The 22,864-nt window shown below is 40.6% G+C and overlaps 1 pseudogene; it reads right to left on the bottom strand.

Annotated features, from left to right (window-relative positions):
- Positions 1-21,870, bottom strand: part of LOC149249957 (uncharacterized) — a 129,804-nt pseudogene extending 107,934 nt beyond the window's left edge.
- Between the last annotated feature and the right edge of the window lie 994 nt (positions 21,871-22,864).

The following is a 22,864-nucleotide window of genomic DNA, read 5'->3' as shown; positions in this document are numbered from 1 at the left end:
TCTTAACTTGTCTTTTGCAGCATTTTTGTTGCTTTTTATGTTTTCGCTTGTGCGAGTGTTGTTTGCTTGATTTTTGTGAATGCTTGTTGTCGTTTACATGCATACCAGCTTGTGCTAGCACCATTTCAGTTTTTGTTAGCATCTCACTGCTTTTGTATGCATGAAACTAGCTTGCACGAACGGTCATCGATTCGACGACTCGCTTTACCCACATGCATGTTGTTCCATTTTCTGAATCTTTCATTCACTATTTGCATGCATGATCATTTAATCCTACTTACACTTAGTATCACCATGCATTCACAATCAAATTTGCTTTCAGTTGCCTGTCAACGGGTCTGGGCAGCCCTGGCTTGGACTCTGCCTGACTAAGACAACATTGCGCAATCCTGAAAGGGAAGGATCTGTCTTCCCCTCAGGAAATGTGCATTCTGTCTAGGAGTTTTCCTCCAGTCTTGCATTGTGTAATTCTGAGGGACAATGATTGCTGGCCCAAAAAATTACACAATGCAGTCACTGAGCCTACAATCATTGCCAAATTAAATTATGCATTGCGCAATTCCAGTAGCCAGTCAGCCAATTTGGATTGCGCATTGCGCAATTCCAGCAGTCAGTCAGCCTCCCCAGAAAGCCCAAGCTGCCTTTTATGTAGTTCTGGTAGCCAGTCGGCCACCCTTCCAGAAGAAATTGTGCAATCTTTGCCAGTCAATCCCCAGGTATTTTGCATGTGGCTCCTTAAGTTTGCTTTGGTTTTCACTGACAGATTTCTTGCCATGCATGTCACTTTTTCTCCAGATCTAGAAGGTGTTCGTCCACCTCTCAGTAGTTCAGGATCAATGGCCTACAAGAGAGCAGGATCAAAGGACACTGACGAAAGTGAAACTGGAGCAACAGTTGAGCGAGTGTCTACAAGTCTATCGATCTATGAAGATACAACTGATTGTAGACAAGGACATCAAGCTAAAATCGAAAGAGGTCAATGATGCATTTGTAGGCACTTTTGGGGAAGACCTCAAAGACCGCTAAGTATATGTGAACATTCACAAGTCCGGCTTGTACTGGATTGCATGAAGATACCCCGCATTCCCATGCGCAGACATGATCCATTGGATCGTCACGCACATTGATCCCGAGACAATGACTTTGAGCAATGTCAGTGAGATGGAGATTGCTACCTTAAGGGCACAAGATTATGATGAGATGTATCAGATGTCAAAGCTCGTGATTGTCATGGAGACACCCTTCAGCTTACCCAGTAGCAATGCCAACTCCAAAGACATTTTGAAGAACTGGGAAAAGGAGACAGCTAAATTTAGGATGACACCCAACCAGATCTACAAGACGAAGATACTGCAGAAGGTGTATCAATACTTGGTCATCTTTGCATGTCGACTGTATGGCCAAGAAATCACGAAAACCTTCCCAGAAAGTTGGGTGATCGTGTTGGACCAACTGGCTAGAGAAGTAAAAGCATGTAACTGGTCCAGCATGTTGGCTCATTAGCTGAAGGAATAGGTAACAAGGGCTTGAAAACCGCCCAAAGGTATGCAAGCAGAGATCTACATGTCCGCCTACATCTTGGATGCAATCTGTGCCCGACAGGAGTTCTCGAGCTTGAAGTGGGCATGGACATTGGTGGAGACTGCTATGAACACTTATTATAAGATGTTGTCCGAATGCAGCTTCAGAGGAGTTATCACACGGCTGCCCGACCATTTTGTCACCCCAGTTTACAAGGTGATATTCGAACGGGATCCACCCTGCATGTCGAAGGCAGTAATGGAGGCATCGATAGACATAGCTGATTGGTATGCCTGACCGTCTGACACCTTCATATAGATGTACAATGCGGAGAAGCCTCCACATGTTCTACCAAAGTTTGCCTTGGACATACTCATCATGTAGGAAGTATCATATCACATCTCTGCAGGATTGACAACTAGGTTGCACCGGAAGAAGAAGGCATCTTGGACCAATCTTCTATTGTGCATTGGGTTATACTAGATTCAGAGTTTCAAGCATGCGAATGTCGAAGCAGAACAGATGGAGAAGTATCCATTCAACCTTCGAAGTTACAATCTGTATGACCCGCATTGTCTTGTGAAAGATCACTGCGCAAGAGTACAGTTCAACTGGATCCATGGGGCATGTCATTGGGTGGAGGAGAACCCATGGAGATATTGTTACAACTCTTCTAGACTCAATGATCTGGTCAGCTTCGTTATGGAATGGTTAGTGAAGAAATGTGAAGCAACATCTCGAAGAGCACCAGAAGCAGCAATATAGGTGAACATACCAGTGCACGACAAGGGCAAGAGGAAGATTGTCGATCACATAGAGGAAGAGAAAAGCTACAAGTTTCGAGCAAATCCACTTGTGGAGAAAGCAATTATAGCTATAGAGACAAAGATGAAACAACGCTACAAGTGAAACGCGCAAAGTCAGAGAGAGAAACGGAGAATGGAGGAAACATAGAAGGAGTTGCATGAGTTGAAGGAGCAACTCTGGAAGGAACAGGAGCTGCTAAGATGGGAGAAGGAAGCGCAACAAGAACAGGTATAGAAGGTGGCAAAATTTGTGCAGACGGATGAAACAACGCTCGTACAGGTAGTGGACTCATCAAAACAGCTGGCATCAAGCAAATAGGGTGAACCATTGCAGGATCAGGATTTCACTCAGGAGATAGAGTGAGCACTTGAACAAATGGATATAGATATGGAGCGGTAGGAGTTAGAGAAAGACACCAAACTCATGCCTCACCACCAAGAGGTCGACCCACTAGCTTCACCATATCCAAAAGACGAGCAAGTCCCAGTCGACCAAGGGGACACGGAGATCCTTGGAGATCAACCGGAAGGAGAGATGCACAACATCTCATTCGACGAGTCTCAGCATAGAGTTGTGCAATCTCGCAGAGTGTCAACTCCAGAATATCATACATCTCCTACACAGTATGAGGAATGAGTGATCATGTCTGATGTGTGCAAACATCCAACAGCATTGGCCAATTCCACCAGATCATATGCCGAAGCCACTAGCTCGAGTGTTCTCCTTCTAATAGTTGAGAACGAGCGAATGGCTAAGGAGCTACAGACGGCCAAGCAAGGAGGAGAATTGGTTACAACATCTGCCTGAGCAGAATTGAAGAAGGAAATATTGGATGAAGTATAGTAACTTGACACAGTCACGCGGTCATTGTATTCCAAGTTTGGTACCGTGCATAAGGTAGTCATCCATCTCAACAGATGCCAGTAGTGATGTGCTAAAAGAGCATGTATCTTGTTGAACGTGCATGCTGTTGTGAATTACATGAAAACATGGACGATGAGATACAAGGGAGCCCCACTTCACTTGCCTAATATGATGAAGCCTAGAGCGGTCGAGCTGAAGGCACGCATTCGGAGTCATACTCGGAACAATGAAGAGCTCCTGCAGCTCATCACTAGTCTAAAGGCTTCCCATGCATGTGTATTCAAGAGTATGGATGTTGTTGTGTGCACACATGTGATCCCATCTATTGGGACTCTCACCTAGGAAAAGACAAAGGCATAGGTCCGACTAGAGCTTGACTCATACTTTGACAAGTTGATGCTCATAGCCACCAGCCCAGACTTATCAATCAATGCAGACACCATGCACAAGTATGTTGTTGGTCTGGTCGTGGTGAAGAAAATGATGCGCATGCTATCAGATGATTTGGACAGAGGAGCCCGAGCAGTGTACCTGGATGCTATGGATGTAAGAATCAAGTTCCAGAAAGATGTCACCTTGGAGTACACGGACACCATCGCAGACTACCGATCTTGGCATTAGTTCGCTACTATCAACCACCATGAGGATGTCGAAGAGTTAATCTTCCAACAGTTGTCCGAGTCATAGTGATGGCTTGCATGGCTTGCTCAAGCCATTTTGTCTCACATGGGTACATGTGCATTGTAATGTAACGTCTTGTCAAGTGTAAGTTCAAGTGTCAATAGTTGGATGTAACAGTCATAGAGTAGATGAAGAGTCATGAGGATAGATGAACTGTCACAAAGGGGAATGTCAAGGGCCACCCCACCCTTTGTTATAAATAGTACCTTATAACTCATTGTAAAGGCTTTTGGTTCGCCAAGCTTCGATAGGAGTATCTTAGAGAAAGCTTGGACAGTATTGTAATGCGCATTGGCTTCTCCACTGCATAGAGCTAGTATATATCTTTGGAGGAGCAGGCGGTTGTGGCTGTAACATTCCACTATCGGAACTAGTGGTTGGACATGGATGTATTGTATGATTGGAACTTACACTTCTTAATATAACAGAGCCAGCACGTTTCATGAATATGTTTTACTGTATTCCAACTATATTGTTTACTCTAAATGACATATGTATTTGTTTGCTTATGCATTCATGTATGGGCTATTCTGTATAAGTATGTATCAATCTTTCTGAAATGTGTTGTTGGTTTAACCATCACTTTGGATTGCTCACTAACTTGCCTTCCATGTTGTGATGCATCTTCACTCGTGTGTTCCCTTCCAAGCTACGTACTATTACACGTTTCCAAGGGGCGCACTCACCTCACCCTCAATATGTTAGAACCTCTCATGCACCTTCCTTGACTTACTGTAGTTGTCACACCCTTGCTACCAACAGGGACATCTTACTTGCCTCTGTGCGAAACCGTGGTCAAGGCATTACCGTACAACCCACTGCTAGAACTCCTACACCAAATGGTCTGAGGTGTAATTGGGACTTCTTACCAAGGAGATCCCCTGACATGTTGGCGAGTCCAGCACCATCAACATTATCCAATTTAATGGCTCATTTTTCCTAGAAACCCTTGCCCATTTAATTTCTTCTCCCAAGAGAATTTATGCCCCATCACTCAGCCCCATATTCTTCCTAGACAAGATTTCCCCCCTCAGGGATCAAGTCACCTAGTCCATGGGGGTCCCCAAGGACTCATTATGAGCCTCATTTCCTTCATCGAGCCACCCTAAGGAATAGGTCGCATGGTTAAAAGCCGCAATAGGAAAAAGGATGCGACCGTGCGACCCTCACGACCTATCCATGTTTGCGAACTTGCGACTCATGCGACATTGTGTGTTATGTGACCTGTGACCTCTGCAACCTAGTCTACCATTCGCCCAGTCACACAGTTCATATTCATAAACCTTGCGACCTGTTTAGCGCATTTTTCTCCTAGGGATTTACCAGGAACCCTAAAACTGTGATTTTTGTTTTCTCCTAGGTTTTACTATTCATGTCGTCTCTCTCATCATGGGACTATTTGTTTGACATTCCAAGTGATGTTGATCTTGAGTTAATCTCAATTTCCTCCTTCCCTGAGAAGATGGAACCTCCAGTAGTGAATTCTTCCCGCAAAAGCTCTAAAATAAGTGTACATGAAGTGCAACAGGTCCCACCAACCCCATCTACAGGGACACCGCGTGCAACCTTAATAAGAGCACCAAGCTCTCCTGGTTCGATATCTACGCAGAGTTTTCTAAACAAGACATCCCTAAAGACCATGAGGATTTCCAGGTGTATATTAATGTTAAGAGGTCAAGGCTCCACGAGGTGGCCTCGCATCCCCCAGTCTTTCCGTGTGCCAAAAGCATTGACCAGATCATGCATAATACATATACAGATCGATGGGTAGTAAGGGACCACACAGGTGCAACATTCACAACTATCTCTTCAACAGACATCGCTGCTTACTACAGGTTTCCAGAAAAGGAGGAGGCTTTTAACACTCGATGGCTCTCGGGTTTTGTAATCCTAACCAAGGACATTCTGAGAGACAGGTGGGAAGACCCATCCAATTTCTGAGTTAAGAGTGACCAAATATATAGGACAGACGATCTAAGGAATATTTATCATCTTATTTCCACCATGATGAACAGGTTGTACTGCAATGCCGACATGGACATTTTCCATGGGATGTGGGTCCCTATCATGTATGTTGTCGCCACTAGGGGCACAGTTTTCAACTGGGCCTATCCTAGATTTTGCATTGAGGACCAATATAGTTGTAGCTAGGAGCATGAGGCATACCAACCATCAAATTTTAATATGGCCTCATACCTATTGGTTATGATTTGCGCGAGATTCAATTTCGATCACTGGAGCTACAACTGGACCTCAGCTACGCCAGAGCCTATGGATTAGCACCACAAGATCTTCTAGAACCTAGGCTACAAGGGTATACTTGACTCTACCTTTGAATTGTTCATCACCCTATTATACCAGTTGCTTTTCGGGGAAGAGCCCCCTTTCATGTCGAAAAGGGCCATGGAGACTCTCACTAAAGTGGCACATTGGTTCCCCATTCAGGAGGGCACATTTATCAGGGTCTTTGGCTCATATAAGACCCCTCACGCACTTCCTCGATTCGCCACAGATAAAGTTCTCATGCAGGAAGTATGTTATCAAATGACCCAAGGTTTCTAAAAGACGTTGAGCAAAGGGAAGAAGAAGCCTTGGCTCACCTTTCCTCTTACTATCAGGGCTTACACAGTTGAAAATTTCAAAGAAGTGGAGGCAGAAGCTGAAGAGATAAAGGGGTACCATTTTGTTTTTCTGAACCATCGCACCTATGACCCCAAAAGAGTAGTGACAACTCATTGTAATAAAGCCAATTTCAATTTTTTGTACCCACACTCTAGGCACATTCACGAAGATGAAATCAGAAATTGGTACAATGAAAGCAGAGATTTCAGCCCCAGTGAAAAACAAGAAAGAGATCACGAGAAAGCCATACATTCCCAAGAAAATGTGAGCTTACAAGAGAGATCAACTTCACTGAAGAGGAAGAGAAAATAGCAAAAGGAAACAGGGAAGCTCAAGAAACACAAGGGTAAATAGGTAGAAGATCCCCCGAGCAACCAAGAGGAAGGGGAAGATGATGAAACATTGGAGCAAAGAAATGTGACCTTGGAAAGGAAGAAGCAAGATCTCAAAAGAAAAAGAGAAGAAGAACTTAGACAACCGCAAAAGTTAGGTGACTAACAACCCAAAGATCAGTTTGAGAAGAGGAAACTAGAAAGAAGTAACTAGAAGAGGAACAGCTAATAAATAAAGAGGAGCAGAGGGCCCAAGAAGAACAAGAGAGAAATAGACTAGAATAGGAACAAAAACAGAAAGAGGAGATGCGCAGACAAGCAGAAGAGCTCAAAAAGAAATAGGAATGAGAAGAACAGTAAAATAAAAAACTGGAAGAGGAATACAGGAGGAAGGCAGAGGAAGAAAAGAAAAGAGAGGAAGAAGAGTAATTAAGAAAATGACGGGAAGAGGACGGAAATAAAGCTCAACGGGAATCTGAACAACAATAATAGTCCAGTGAACAAGTTGAGCTGCCTCCGCTAAATGTTCTCCTATCCACTCCCATCACCAGAGATGAGAATAACAAGATAGGATAGAGTAGAGAAAAATATGAATTCGAAGAGTTGTAAGGAAGTCTAAAGGTCATAAGGAAGTCAAAAGGTCATGAGGAAGTCTAAGAGTCAAGGGTAGACCAAAAGTCACCCTCTTTTCTATAAATACACCCTCATGGCATATTATAAAGGACTTTTAGCTTTGGACTTATTTTGGTACATATTGTTTTGAGAACTTGTGCTCTTGTAATAAAGGCAAGGAGTATTAGTTGTTTTCCACTGCTAGATTGGATGCACACTTTATATGGTGATGCCTGAATATTATTAGCTCAAGAAATTGGAGGTTCCCATGAGATTGGGTGTACGGTCTCCTCGTGTATCTTCCTGTGCTATGAGTTTCCTTTGCAACACATGGATGGTATATGATATGCTAACTAAGTTCTTATGTTGATAAACTGCTTTATTGATATTGGCATGATACTATTGTAGACTTTGCACTCACTTGTGTTTGTTAATGCTTAACCATATTGAACTCATTCTTGGTTGTTAAGTTTATCCTTTAGATATGCATGGTCTTATTTGAAGTTTTGCTAACGATGCTTTACTTAAGATTCATGCTTTGAAGTTCTAATATTGTTATTTATGGTATTTGTTTTATGGAGCATTCATCAGTTACTCACTTGTGTTTGTTGAAGTTTATACGTTATGTTTAGTCGATATTCCCTTTCTCATCCGAAGCAAACTTCAACCAACTGTACAACAGTCGGGCCTACATACCGGGCGATATTCTTAAACCAAACAATTTATAGTATAGTTGGGATTCTACTCTAGGGTGATCCCCTAGTTGTTGGCGGTAAATTATAGCTCGTCAACAGATTTTGTGCTAGAAGGAAGGCCGGATGGCTGGCACAAACACATGCCCCTGCACAGAAACTTCCCGTCAAGCTAGTAATCAACCCCATCCTGCTTCCCCTAAAACACCTCTCCATCCCGCTTTTGGCTCGACTATTGAGAATATCCAGCTTGGGGACTCCCAACCTTCCCCACTTGAGGACACCCCGGTAGGAGAGGAAGCTCCTCTATATGAAGTCACATATGATCAATTGAGATCTTTACACCCTATTACTCATCAGTTCGCTAGAGGTATAAAGTGCATCCCTGCTACTAGGTCCCTGCCTAATCCACACACTTCCAAGCATCACCATACCCGTCAAGTCATCGTGGTTAATTTGGTACCACATCTTATTGGGATGATTTTGGATGATTATGATCATGCCATAGAAAGACTCTCGGTTGAAGGATTGGAGAGCCCCCCAGCATCCGAAAGAGAAGGCCCAAGAAGCACAATCATGAGGGATAATAATCAACTATAGCAAGAAGATACACGAGAAAATAATCAACCACCACTAGAGAATACTCGGGTCAATAATCAACTTTTGAGGGGAAATGTTGAGGTGCCTCTGGGGTAGGGAAATGATGAGAATATCATAAACCACATTAATTTTTATAACGTTGATCCTTCTCGTAATTAGCAGCCTTTAAGGTTCCCCGGGAACCTAGGAAACTTCAAAAATATCAGGAACTTACAAGACTTAGGACATTTGAGAGTTCCCCTAGGGAATGGCAGACAACCACCCCACACTAGTGAAGGGTTCGACACTGAAAGTGATTTTGGGGGAAATTACAATCATGTCCTATTTCCTCCACCACCAAGGGCCAACTGCATACAACCTTTAGCCTGGATGGCTCAGTCCCCTTTAGGCATCCGAGGCCCCCTTCACGATATGCCCCGTCACCCTGAGAAACACCTTTCGAATTTTGACCCCGAAAAGGGAACCATAGTTGAGGACCATATCAACAATTTTTACCTAGCCCTGCAAATGATGAGAGTGAAATATGACGGTGTGGCTTGAAGGATTTTTCCTCACACCTTCAAAAATAAGGCCACAACCTGATATCGTTCCCTGCCTGTGGCATCCATATGAGCTTGGGAAGAGTTTCGTAAAACATTTCTTGAGAATTTCTTCGAAGACAAGACACCATCCATGCTCCTGACTAAATTGAGCACATTGAAGTGCCATAAGAAGGAAAAGGTCAAATATTTTAACCAACAATTTACTACCATCTTGAATAAGTTTCCAATGGATGTGGCTCTTAATGATTCTATCATTGTCAACTACGATAATAGGGCCCTCCCATTCGATATCATTATGTTTATCGAGTGTGAAGCCAAAGCCACCTTAGTGGAGAACTTTGCAGAAGCTTTATTGTGGAGAAATATTTGTTGTCTATAGGATCCCTTGAGCACAACGTTCGGGAGGAGTCTAAGCCAACGAACAAGAAAGCCCAAGCCTCAACTAGCAAATCTAGTGATAAGGACAAGGATTCCTTCGATTTCGAGGGGTTAGCCAAATCCTTGAAGAAATTAACGAATGAGGTCTCTAAATTGAAAAGGAAGACTAGTGATACCTCTTCAGGCAGTAAACTAGCAAAACCTTTCTTCCAAAAGAGCAATAATCCCCCCGCGAAGTCATCTCAGGGCTCTAATACAAATTTCAATGTGGAAGAGTTGGGAAAGGAGAATTTTTGCACTTTTCACCAAGCCTCTCATTCCGAGAAAACCTATCCACAATGGATACACAACATGACTGTCGTATTAACCCATATCTTGTAGGACCAAGCTATGGGAGAGGGTGAGGAAGAGTCTAATGATCCGAAGGAAGAAACCACACCTCCAGATGAAAACATTGGTTCTGTTGTCCTAGCTTTCAAATTCATCCATGGGGAAGAGCTCCAATCCCTCCATGAAGCTAACATACGCAACACCCCCTCAAAGGCCTCCAAAGACCTATAATCTTAGGAGTAAGGGGCCAACACCATATTTTACTTTGGAAGAGAAGAAGAAGACATTACTGAGGAGGATCCTTCCTCCTAACAACTCAAGTTAGCCATTGACAACTGCTCCTAAGGGTTCGTCTAGCCAAAGCTCGAAGGATGCCTTAGCAAGTGGTAAGGGAAACTCATCTACTCCTAGAACCTTGACTAATTTTTCTCTATCCCCTTCACTCCCTCAGACATCCTCAGAGGGCACTGCACCTTCGGACTTGGGGTATAACATCATCGAAGATATGAAGAAGACACGGGCCAACATTTCACTTTATGAACTCGCCAAGCTAGCCAGCCAACATGAACTAATTGTCAAAGCTTTCACTACCTCATCTTCAACTAGCAAATTTGCTTCTTCTACAAAGACAAGCTCTCCCAGTCAGTCCCGGGCCTCAATCAACCTCCAAGCTATTGTTAACACTGCAAATGAAAATTCGAGAGGTTTGACTCCCTCATTCCTTTTAAATTTCGAAATATTCAACTACAACATACACAATTTCCTTATCGACTCTGGTGCGTCAACTAATGTCATGCCCTTGTCGGTGTGCAAAAAGTTAAACATTCAACCTGAGAAGACAGATGCCAAGATCATCCAATTGGATAGGTCTCAAGTCCCCGCCATAGGTGAGCTAAACAATGTGATAATTAGGTTTTCCTCTGACTCTAGGGTGCATCAATGCATCGACATAGTTGTTGTTGACATCTCGAAAGCATATGGCCTACTACTCAACGGGGAGTGGTCGAGTAAACTCCAGGGGTATTTTTTCACGGAGTTAACAATGAACCCTACATGAAGCATACAGAGTATTTTTCAGAGTTAACAGTGAACCCTACATGAAGCATATGGTCACAGATCTTGAGGGCTCAAATGAACCCATTAGTTTTGCTCAAGAAGAGTTGGGAATGTGTTTTTTGGAAGCCGATATTGGGTGTTATCAAGCCTTGCCATCACCCATCCCACCTGATACATAGTTGGAACTCCTTCCTTTCCCTCTAGCTGATGTTGATGAAACTTTTACTATAGATGTAAATACTCTAAGCGTATATGTGACTCGCAATGAAATCTGGACATTGTATTATGATCGTTCCAAGACTTGCGATGGAGCTACTGCAAGTTGTATCCTCGTGGACCCCAAAAAAAACAAAATTTTAATTTCTTGTAGGTTAGAATTCCAATGCACTAACAACACTATGGAGTATGAGATGTTGATACTTGGGCTCAATAAAGCTATTGAAATAAAGTTTGAATGTTTGAAGGTGATCGATGATTCTAAAATCATTACAAGGCAGGTATGAAACACAATTCATTGTCTGTCACCACACCTAAAAAATTATCAGCAAGAGGTATGTCATTTGATTTGTTCTCTTAAATCTTTCAGTATTAAATTTGTTCCTAGGATTAATAATGCAATCGCTGATACTTTGGCTAATTCCACAGCTAGGTTTACACCTTTAAGGGATGAATTTTCAATTGAGATTGTTTATAAACGTGTTGTCCCAGATAACATAACTAATTTACACGTTTTCAATGATCATGAATAGTTACTGGATTTTATGGCAAACACTAAGGTGTTTAAAGATGCGGAAATAGAAGAGGAAGAGCATGAAAATGCTCTGCAAGAAGAAGAAAATGAGCATAAGGGAAACCCTATGCCCAAAGGTATGGTTATGCTGGAAATATTATTTGATCTAAATAACCATTTCCACGGCCCACCGAATACTAAGACACAAATTTCCATGATCTCACACGAGAAAATTAATCTCAGGACTAAGACTGACATCAAATTCATCAACTTGGGTGTCAGGTGTTCTCCTGATGAAAGGCAGTCCTTCATCAACTTATTCAAGAAGTATCAGGATGTATTTGCCTTGATGTTTGATGACTTGAAGACATATGAGACTCATATCATTCAACATGTCATTACTATGAAAGAATGGGTCAAACCATTCTAGCAAAAAATAAGGAAATTATATCCTATGTTAGAACCCCTCATTCAAAAGGAGATGAAGAAATTGCTGGATGCACGTATTATTTTCAAATTTAGGCACTCTACTTGGGTCTCGAACCTAGTTCCTGTACGAAAGAAATCTAGTGAAATTCAGTTGTGCGTCGACTTCCAGAATCTCAACCGAGCTTCAGACAAAGACAACTATCCAGTTCCCTCCATGGAATATATTCTGCAAATAGTATCTAGTTCAGAAATGTTTTCCTTGCTCGATGGCTTCGCCGGGTATAACCAGGTGCTAGTGGCTGAACCGGATCAGTTAAAGACAACCTTCAAAATGAAGTGGGGAACTTTTGCATTTCAATGCATGCCCTTTGGCCTTATCAATGTCAGAGAAACATTCCAAAGGGTGATGGACATCACTTTTATAGGATTAATGGGTTAAAGCATGGTCATTTATCTAGATGATGTCACAGTGTTTTCAAAGAAGAGATTGGACCACCTTCATCACCTTAAGAAAATATTTGAGTAGTGCTAGAAATATGGGATTTTTCTCAATCCCAAGAAGATTATATTCATGGTATCAAAAGGAAATCTCCTTGGGCATATCATAATGAAGGACGAAATTAGTGTCGACCCTGATAGCGTAAAATCTATCGTGCAAATCCATTTTCCTAGTGGCAAAAAAAGTATGCAATCTTTCCTGGGTAAAATCAACTTTCTTCGCGAATTTATCTCATCTTTTTCCTAGATCATTAAGTCCTTGTAGAATATGATAAATAAGGACTTGGTTTTCAAGTGGAACCAAGAAGAGAAGGAAGCATTTGATTGCATCAAGAAAGTTATTGCAGAAGCCCCTTCTCTCTACAACCCTGATTTCAACAAGGAATTCATTCTATACACTTTTGCCTCAGATTCATCCTTAGCTGTCATGCTTACACAGAAGGATAGTAACAATGATGAGCGGCCTATATCCTTTATGAGCACGGGACTACAGGGTGCAAAACTCAACTACCCAAACATAGATAAGCAGGCGTATGTGGTCTACAAAGCGATGAAACATTTCAGACCCTACATTCTTAAGAACCGTGTGACAGTGTTTGTCCCTCACCCTGTTGTTAGGTCACTATTCATTCAACAAGAGCTGGGCGAGAGGAGGGCCAACTGGATGACTTTCCTCCAAGAATATGACTTGGATTTCAAGCTCACTCACACAGTTAAAGGGCATGGGCTATGTAAACTAACCGTTGAAGCCGCAAACTAGCAAAACGAAGAATTAAAAGGTTGGGATCATGAGATCAAGATGTACCAAAACTAACTCACCGCCACTCATGACTCTTCACCGTGGTACGTTGATCTGAAGCAGTATTTGGGGCAAGGGACCTTACCTCCTACCTTGTCCAAGAAACACAAAAGGGCAACGAGACTCAAAGTCGCGTCCTACCAACTAATGCAAAGAATTTGTTTTGTAACCACCACCACGATGTGTTACTCAGATGTTTGGAATATGAAAAAGCCCAACAGGTGGTAAAGGACCTACGTGATGGGATGGAAGGAGGCCATTATGCCGGTGACACTATTGAACATAATATCATGAGGGTAGGATTTTACTAGCCTACCCTTTTCAAAGATGCACACGCTTATGCTCGGAAATGCTCCATTTGTCAAAAGTATGTGGGAAGATAACCCCACTCGGCCACTCCTCTTTAGTCTATATCACCAAAGGAACCTTTTCAACAATGGGGAATAGATGTCATCAGGGAGATTGTGCCACACTCATCAAAGAAGTATACATATATACTCATGGCTATAGACTATTTCACAAGGTGGGTGGAATCCATTCCATTATGAAAAATCAACAATGAAGAGGTAATATCTTTTTTCAATCAGTACATTGTGGCCAAGTTCAGCATTCCAACCTCCCTTGTTTTTTATAATGCTACTTATTTCTCGTCTTTAAAGCTATATGATTTTTCTTTGGAAAATAACATTGTTTTGAAACATTCGACTAACTATTACCCCCAGGGAAATGGCCTAGCAGAATCCACCAACAAGAACCTAATCTGCATTATCAAGAAGACCTTACTATCAGACCAAAGAAATTGGCACAACGCCTTGAGAAATACCTTGTGGTCTGACCAGGTCACCCCAAAACCATCTCTTGGAACACCCCCCTATTTTATGGTCTATGGGAAAGAATCCATCTTAACACCCAACTTATACCTTCCCGCTCTCCATTTGCCGCAAGAGTCGCAAGCCACCCCTTGCCCTATCGTGCAAAACCGAATCGACACCCTCCTCAAACTGGAAGAGGAAAGACAAAAGGCTAGGGAAAATTTCATCGTTCACTAAAGCCAAATCAAGAGATGGTTTGATAAGAAATTTGTAGGGATAAATGAGTTCAATGTGGGTGACCTAGTCCTCAAATGGGACAAGGTTCATGAGGAAAAAGGTAAACACACCAAATTCTAGGCCTTGTGGATTGGTCCCTTCCAAGTTAAGGAAAAGATTGGCCAACATACCTACAAACTGCAGACTTTAGAAGGGAGGGTTGAACCCCTTCCCATCAATGGCCAAGACCTCAATTTTTATTTCACCTAGCATCTCTTGCATCTACTTATCCACCCCTATACTATAGTTTCTCTCTTGTCATTTTCCATTTTTTATTAGTTTAGCCTTTCTTGTTGCCTTTACCCTTTCACCTTCTTTATGCCTTTTTATTTTTGTCCTTTAATAATGTTTCTGCCTTGAATAAAACTTCTGGAACATTACTCTGGTTTGACACCCTAGGGTTGAGGTAGAATGTACACTGATGCCTAAGTTGTGTTTTTCGTTGTGCCTACACTTGATCAGACCTAAAGTCATGACCAAGGTAGAGTGTTGAAATCTGTTGTAGTGGGGAACTCTAGTCATCCATGGTACCCTATCCTTCAACAGTTAGTCCTTGCTATTGACTTGGCTGTAAGTTTTGAATGAATCAGTTTATCCAGCTGGATCGAGAAGGGGAAAGGAAAAACTTTAATGAGCATACATATTTCGAGAAAATAATAGTCTCTGAAAAACCAGAAACAACCTCTCTTGCAAGTAAAATAAGTCGGGATCCCTCATCTGCCCAGGATAATAAATTCCATATGAATAATTTCCAATGAGCACATGAATTAAATCAATAAGGAAAAAATGATTAAGAAAGGATTCCTGCGTAGAGAGGTGATGTGACGACTTCGTCGGGGTACTGTCCAAGCTTGTTGGCAACAGAGCAACGTTTGTGATTTCTAGGTAGTGACTCCATCGGGTTACTATTCAAGCTCAATGGTAGCGAAGCAACACAAAACATATGTAACAACTATACCAAAAACCTTTACAACTCATATCATTACCCGAACCCCTATATCGAGCCAACAGGAATGTCTTTGCTCTATGTCATAACAAGCCAAGTCTTAGTAGCTAGGGACTGCTGATCAATACCAAGGGAAGACCTGGAGATGTCAATGGGACCCACAACCTTGAAACAAATCACTCATAAAAGTCTACTTTACCCAAGACGAAGTGCAAGCAGAGATATTAATGTTCTGCAAGCGAATCACCAATTGTTGTAGCTGCTGCAACAACCCTGAAAAATTCTTGACTTTTCAAAATTTTGGAGCCCCTCTACTATATCCATGACTATTTTCTATTTCTGGGACCTCATCAGCCGAACAAAGCCCTTCTAACCCCATCGCAAGCCTAACTCTTGGAGTCTCAAAGGCTTATTTTTCTACCCAAGTTGTAGGTCACATCAAATAAACTCCCATGAGCCTAAAAGTTGCGACCATGTGACCTAATTTAGTTTCTGGCTAAGTTAAATTGCTAAGTTGCAAGGAATATTTTATGACCTATAACCCACATGCGACTTTGTGACCTCGCTAGGTCACAAGGTCGCAAACCTCTTGAAATGAACACATTGCGACCCATGCAACCACACAATTTCATGACCTCCTTAGTCGCATAGGTCACATAGGTTGCAAGGTCACAAAATCAAGAAAAACACCCTAGTGTGACCTTGCGATCTACGCAAACCCTGAATGTGTGGCCATTTTTATAAATAATTGAAGCTCGTCGGTCATTTGAACAAGTTATTTTGGTCACTTATGGGACAAAGAACCTCAGCGACTTGAAGGAAGCATGCAACCCCACCAAGTAAGTGACCCTTCTGCTTCCTTGTTATCATTAACTCATGCCATTTGGCCCATTCTTCTTCTCTGACCCTGCATATTCCGGACTTGGGGGGTTTTTAGCCAAGTTAATGGCTCAGTTTGCCCAGAAACCCTTAGCCATTTTATTTCTTCTCCCAAAATAATTTATGCCATCACTCAGCCCCATATTTTTCCCAAACAAGATTAGCCCCCTTAGGTATCAAGTCACCTAATCCAGGGGGGTCCCCAAGGACTCATTCTGAGCCTCATTTCCTTCACTGGGCCTCTCTCAGGAACAGGTCGCATGACTAAAAGTCGTGATAGGAAAAAATATGCTACCCTACGACCCTTGCAACTATGTGACCCTCGCGACCTATCCATGTTTGCGACCTTGTGACCCTTGCGACTCATGTGACCCTTCCTGTTTTGCAACCTACAACCTTTGCAACCTAGCTTGACTTGTGACCTAGTCTACCAGTCACCAAGTCGCGCAGTTCATCTTCGTGACCCTTGCAACCCTCCCTTGGTCCCTCTGACCTTGCGACCTATTTGGCACATTTTTCTCCCAAGGATTTACCAAGAACTCCAAAATTGTGATTTGTCTTTTCTCCTAGGTTTTACTATTCATGCCATCTATCTCATTGTGGGACTATTTGTTTGACATGCCAGGTGACATTGATCTTAAGTGCATCTCGATTTCCTCCTTCCCTCACGAGATGACACCTCCAGTAGAGAAGTATTCCCACAAAATCCCCGAAATAAGTGTACAGGAACTGCAATAGGTCCCTCCACCCCCCATCTATGGGGACATTATTTGTAACCTCAATAAGAGAACCAAGCTCTCCGGGTTCAACATCTATGTAGATTTTTCTAAATAGGACATCCTTGAAGACCAGGAGGATTTCCAGGTGTATATTAATGTCAAGAGGTCACAGCTCCACAAGGTGGCCTCGTGTTCCCCAGTGTTTCTGTGTGTTGAAACCATTTATTGGATCATACATAATATAGATACGGATCGGTGGGAAGTAAGGGACCACACAGGTGCAACATTCACAACTCTCTTTAGCAAACATCAATGCTTACTACAAGTTGTTGGAAAAGGAGTAGGCATTTAACACCCGATGGCTCTTAGGTTTTGTAATCCCAACCAAGGGCATTGTGAGAGACTAGTGGCATGAGACATCCAAGTTCCGAGTTAGGAGTTACCAAATATATAGGACAAACAGTCTAATGAAGGTTTGTCATCTTATTGTCACCATGATGAACTAGTTGTATGGCAAGGCCGACATTTACATTTTCCATGGGACGTGGGTCCCTATCACGTAAGTCATCACCACTAGGGGCACAATTTTCAACTAGGCCAGTATCCTAGCTTCTGCATTGAGGACCAATGTAGTTGCACCTAAGCAGAATGAGACATACCATCCATCAGATTTTTATATGGCCTCATACCCACTAGATGCGATTTGTGCGAGATGCCATTTCGATCACTAGAGATACAATTGGACCTCAACTACGGCGGACTCCGTGCATCAGCACTACAAGATCTTTTGGAACCCAGGCTACAAGGGTATACTTGAATCCACCTCTAAATCGTTCATTGCCCCATTATACCAGTTTCCTCTTGGGGAAGAGCCCCCTTGCATGTCGAAAATGTTCATGAAGACTATCACTAAAGTGGCACATTGGTCGCCATTCAAGAGGGCACCTTTATCAGAGTCTTTGGCTCATATAAGACCCCTCATACACTGTAAAATATGGTTAGAATATAATAAAACTCACCTTAAATTCAATGTTGCTAGATTTAAACAAGCCAAATTCACTTCCTAAATATTGGCAGAAAGAGACAATTTCAAAGAAGACAGGCTCATACAGTAAGTTGTAGCAAGAATTACAACCTTTTTAATGTTAGTAGATCCTACACAATTGAGATGTTGAAGTAACCAATTTGGGATTCCTTCCACATGGATCTGATCATCCCTCAAATCAGACTTATATTGTTTCATATGTGGTTCTAAATCACTACAATAATTGTTATCCTGGAATCTCCAATCGAGGTCATGCATATTAACACATCCATTCAAACTGAGATGGGTGAGATGTGGACACCATGCCAAGAGTTCTTCAATTGCAGATTGGCTAAGAGTACCATAGGATAAATCTAACTCATAGAGCTTCGGAAGTGATTTTCCCATATGGAGTGGAATCAATGCTGAATTCTCAAGATATTTGCAAGCCTGAAGCTTCAAAACCTAATGAATATGCAAGGGAGCAAAAGGATGTTAAATTTTGTGACAAAAAGGTACTAAATGATAGGTTGGAAAATTGCCAAGAATGTATACAAAAGACCTAGGAATATTAGCTTTAATTCTTTGAAGTAACCTTTAATTGGTGACAAGGATCAATGATTGGCTATAAACTTGCCAAGAATGTGTAAGAAAAATCTAAAAGTGTCAAATTGGAAATGACTTGAAAATGGTTCATTGTTTTGTATGGGTCTAGCAGTGGCTTTTGTTCCTAAGACCAAAGCTTTGGTTCTTTATTGGTCTATAGTATATACATTTTCAAGCATGTTTAGGCCAATGTAACTTAATGTCCAAATTCATTAATCCGCTATAAAAATTATTTTGTTGAGGATTTGGTTTTTCCTTTGCTTATCCATATTTTTTGTCTTCATTCTAGGAAACATATAGGGAGTCTGACCATAGTTAGCATGTTGGGGACCCCTAATTTCTAGCTTTTAGTTTTATGTGAGTTTAACTTTGATTTCCAAGTTGGGGAATTGCCCAGATATATTCCTTGGGATTATTTTGGAGGGGCTACAAGGACTTTTATTTTCTCAAATTGGACCTTTTAGTATGTTGGTCAGTTGATGTGCATGTTCTTTTGCTTGTTTTTGATGGGGCAACAAGATTTTGGGCCATCCGAGCACCTGAGAGCATTGTCAAATGTTCTTGGACCTAGATTCATATAAAGTGAGAGTGCTCAAACTACTTATGTTATTGGTACCATGGGTAACATAGCCATGGGTTTAGATACTAGCACATGGGCTTCACTCAATGAACATCTGATATATCATGTGCATTCATGGCATACTAAACAATACCCTTAATTTGACTACATATTGGAAAATACTTCTAAAACTCACATTATTTAACCCCCTACCAATATGAACCCAATGCCCCTTCCCAATTTAAAAAAAACCTACTTTCACTAGATATTGTAGGTATCCATTTTTTCATTAACATTTTTTATACCCCTCTATATTTTTTCATTAACTTTGAACTCCATTTTTTATACCTGCTAATATAAAATCCCTTTACCCCCTATTATATTCTTAATATATTATTTCATTTATCCTCAATATATCTCACCCAACATGAATACACGTGGTATGATATTTCTCCCCAGTGAACCCCCCGTGTCTACTAGAGACACTGGTGGACTGGTGATGGCAAAGTTATCATGGTTGAGCTGAAAAGATTTTTCTTTGCTCTGGGGAGCAACTATAGGGGGAAAACCCTCAAGATTGCAGAGGTCAGTATTCAATTCTAGATATATTTATAGTGTCTAATTGATTTTGTATCCAAGTCAGTAACCAACTACTAATTATTTCAGAGTTATGTACTATTTTCTGGATAAATTCGATTTTTGGAATGTTTTTCAGTACCCATTATGTTACATTACTTTTCTTCCTCATGTCAATGACAAATTAATGGTAATATGATCATATCACATATTTTGGTGCAAATTGGAGCCCCATTCTAATCTTCAGAGTAACATTCTACTATCTTTATTTTCTTCCCAAGCTATAACAACTCAGTTTTAAAAATTGAGTTCTCAATTTTCAGTTAAACAAGAAAATATTTGGCTACAATGTAGTGCATTGTCCATTATCATCCAAATTGGAATGAAATCACCTTTCAAGAACCAGGATCTATTTTCTTAGTTTTGTGTAGTAATAGTATCGACTTCTATTATTGAATTTGGTTGTAGGTGATAGTGGAAAATCGTTTAGTTATAATTCTCCACGTATCTGTAATAGAACAATTTCATGATGCACTTGGCCAGTTTGTTGACATTACTCGAAGCCAAGGTCTTGGAGGAGCAAGTCTTCCAAATGTCTACACAGTTGCTTTTGCAAAAAGGCGCAGTGAAAATTAGGCCTTTTAACTGAGATTCTTAATATTTGTTTAAAATGTTTTGCTAGGGCTCAATATGAGGATCACCAAAAATAGTTTTATGCAATTTGACTTGTTTGAATCAAATGACCTACATCATGTATTTGACCTTCATCTCATCCCCTTTAGTGATGTTACCTACACAACACATTCCCTATAACTCTACAGTATTCAACCTTATTTTATGACTAGAAAACCTAAGTAGGCTCTCAATTTCAGTTCTTCCATTGAGTGATGGGCACTTTTAGATTTTAATCAATAATGTTTGGAATCATTAATTTCCTATATTTTTTTAATCTAAAAGTGTCAAATTGGAGAGTCTCTTTAGATATGAACTTATTAGCTCTGACCCAACTTTATTTCTCTAATTTGGATCATTTGACAAGTGTTTTAACTAAATTAATCACTGCCCCAATCTTTTTGAGGCATTTGCTTCAATTGCAATATGTTGAATATGGCCAAGATGACTTGAAAATGGTTCATTTTTTTGTATGGGTCTAGTAGTGGATTTTGTTCTCGAGACCAAAGTTTTGGTTCTTTATTGGTCTATACATTTTCAAGCATGCTTAGGCCAATGTAACTTAATGTCTCGATACATTAATATGCTATAAAAAAAATATGTTGAGGATTTGGGTTTTCCTTTGCTTCTCCATATTTGTTGTCTTCATGCTAGGAAACGGATGGGGAGTATGACCATAGTTTGATGATAGGAGCCATTTCTCAATTTGCTTGGTTTTCTAACCCAATTTCACAACAAACAACTGGTACAAACTAACAACATCGCTAAATCAAACAAAATAATCCATGGAGACCTGTCAACTATCAATGAGTGAATGTTTCTTGGGCAGAATCCGCAATACAAATTTCAAGCCTAAATTATTGCCTCTTATTGAAACAAAGGTGTTGGTTTGGTTGTTGATAATGTCATTTCGAGGTGATTGGTGATTGGATTGAATGTTCTCAACATACTTCCAGCTCTTTGTCTTACAAGTCCTAGGCTTGGCCTCATGGTCATTTTATTTTTATTTAATAGGAGCAGTTGAGTCACTTTGGTCTATTTATATTCAATCCAAGACAAGATTTTCATAGCTTGGATTAACCATTGAATTGGGATTTTAGATAAGGGCAGTCCCTTGTTCATATTTTCAATCAACTTGCATCACTGAGCAAACATGGTTGATCTAATCCTTTCTTCTTTGACATGAATCCTTTGCAACATCTGGTGTTGTAAATTTGTCAAGAATGTGTAATACAAATCTAAAAGTGTCAAACTGGAGAGTCTTTGTAGAGCCAACAATCTCTTTGGCCCAATTGAGGTGCACGACATCAAAAGCAACAACTAAATGGAAATACATGCAGTAGTTACAACAGTGAACACCCAGAGAAGGATATACCAAGTGAGAACCTGTAATAACTGTAAAGGAGTGAGAAATTATATCCAACATCCATCCAACTTAAATATTAACCACTTTCTGACCTATACCAAAACAATGTATGTAAATTAAAAAAAAATTGGAAAATGATTCACTCTGTTAACACGAAATCGATTTCTTAATTTCAATTTCAGAATTTGACTTTTAGATCATTAGCCATTGAGCGAAATCCATTGACATTTGTTTTGTAGAACACCATTCCACCTTATAAATGAAAAAATTGAGAGAAAAAATATCAAGTTACAAATATATAACAGATTGAAAATTATTGCACGTATGGAAATCCGTTGCGTGCGGAGATTCATGATACAAAGATGCAGTGATAAATGTGAAAACTTGTAGTCAATGTGAAGAGTTTTATCTAGGGTAATTCAATTACCACAACTCACATAGGGATTTTTTTCCAATAAATTTTGAAAATGATTGTTTTTCAACATTATTTACAGTTGTTACAATAAACATTTTCCTAGAAGAACACCATTCCGTGTTTTTTTTTAAAGGAAAAAATGAGACAAAAAATATCAAATTAGAAATATCTAATGGATTGAAAATTATTTCAAGTATGGAATTTCGTTGCTTGAATGCTACAACACTTCAACATTGTCTAGTACTTAATATATTCAATTCAATAAAATAGACAATAAGATTACATTTAAACAAAAAATTAGATATTATGTTGCTGACTGTCATGGGTTTTATGACATGATTAAATGTTAAAAAGAATGAATGAATAATAAATTAAGGACTAGGGTAAGGGGACAATTCACATCCCATTGTATTCCTTGCAGAAGGAGATGAAGAAATTGCAGCCTAAATAGTGATATAGAGGATCTCAAACGTGACATCGACATGAGAGGTAGCCATCAATCCTCCTCTAGAGGAAGCACC

The sequence above is a fragment of the Pinus tabuliformis genome, chromosome 7 (genome assembly GCF_031772625.1).
Source record: "Pinus tabuliformis cultivar Carrire ecotype Pingquan chromosome 7, CPIR1, whole genome shotgun sequence".
Lineage (NCBI taxonomy): Eukaryota > Viridiplantae > Streptophyta > Pinopsida > Pinales > Pinaceae > Pinus > Pinus tabuliformis.
The sequence above is the reverse complement of the archived record's forward strand: the minus strand, read 5'-3'. Positions and strand labels throughout refer to the sequence as shown.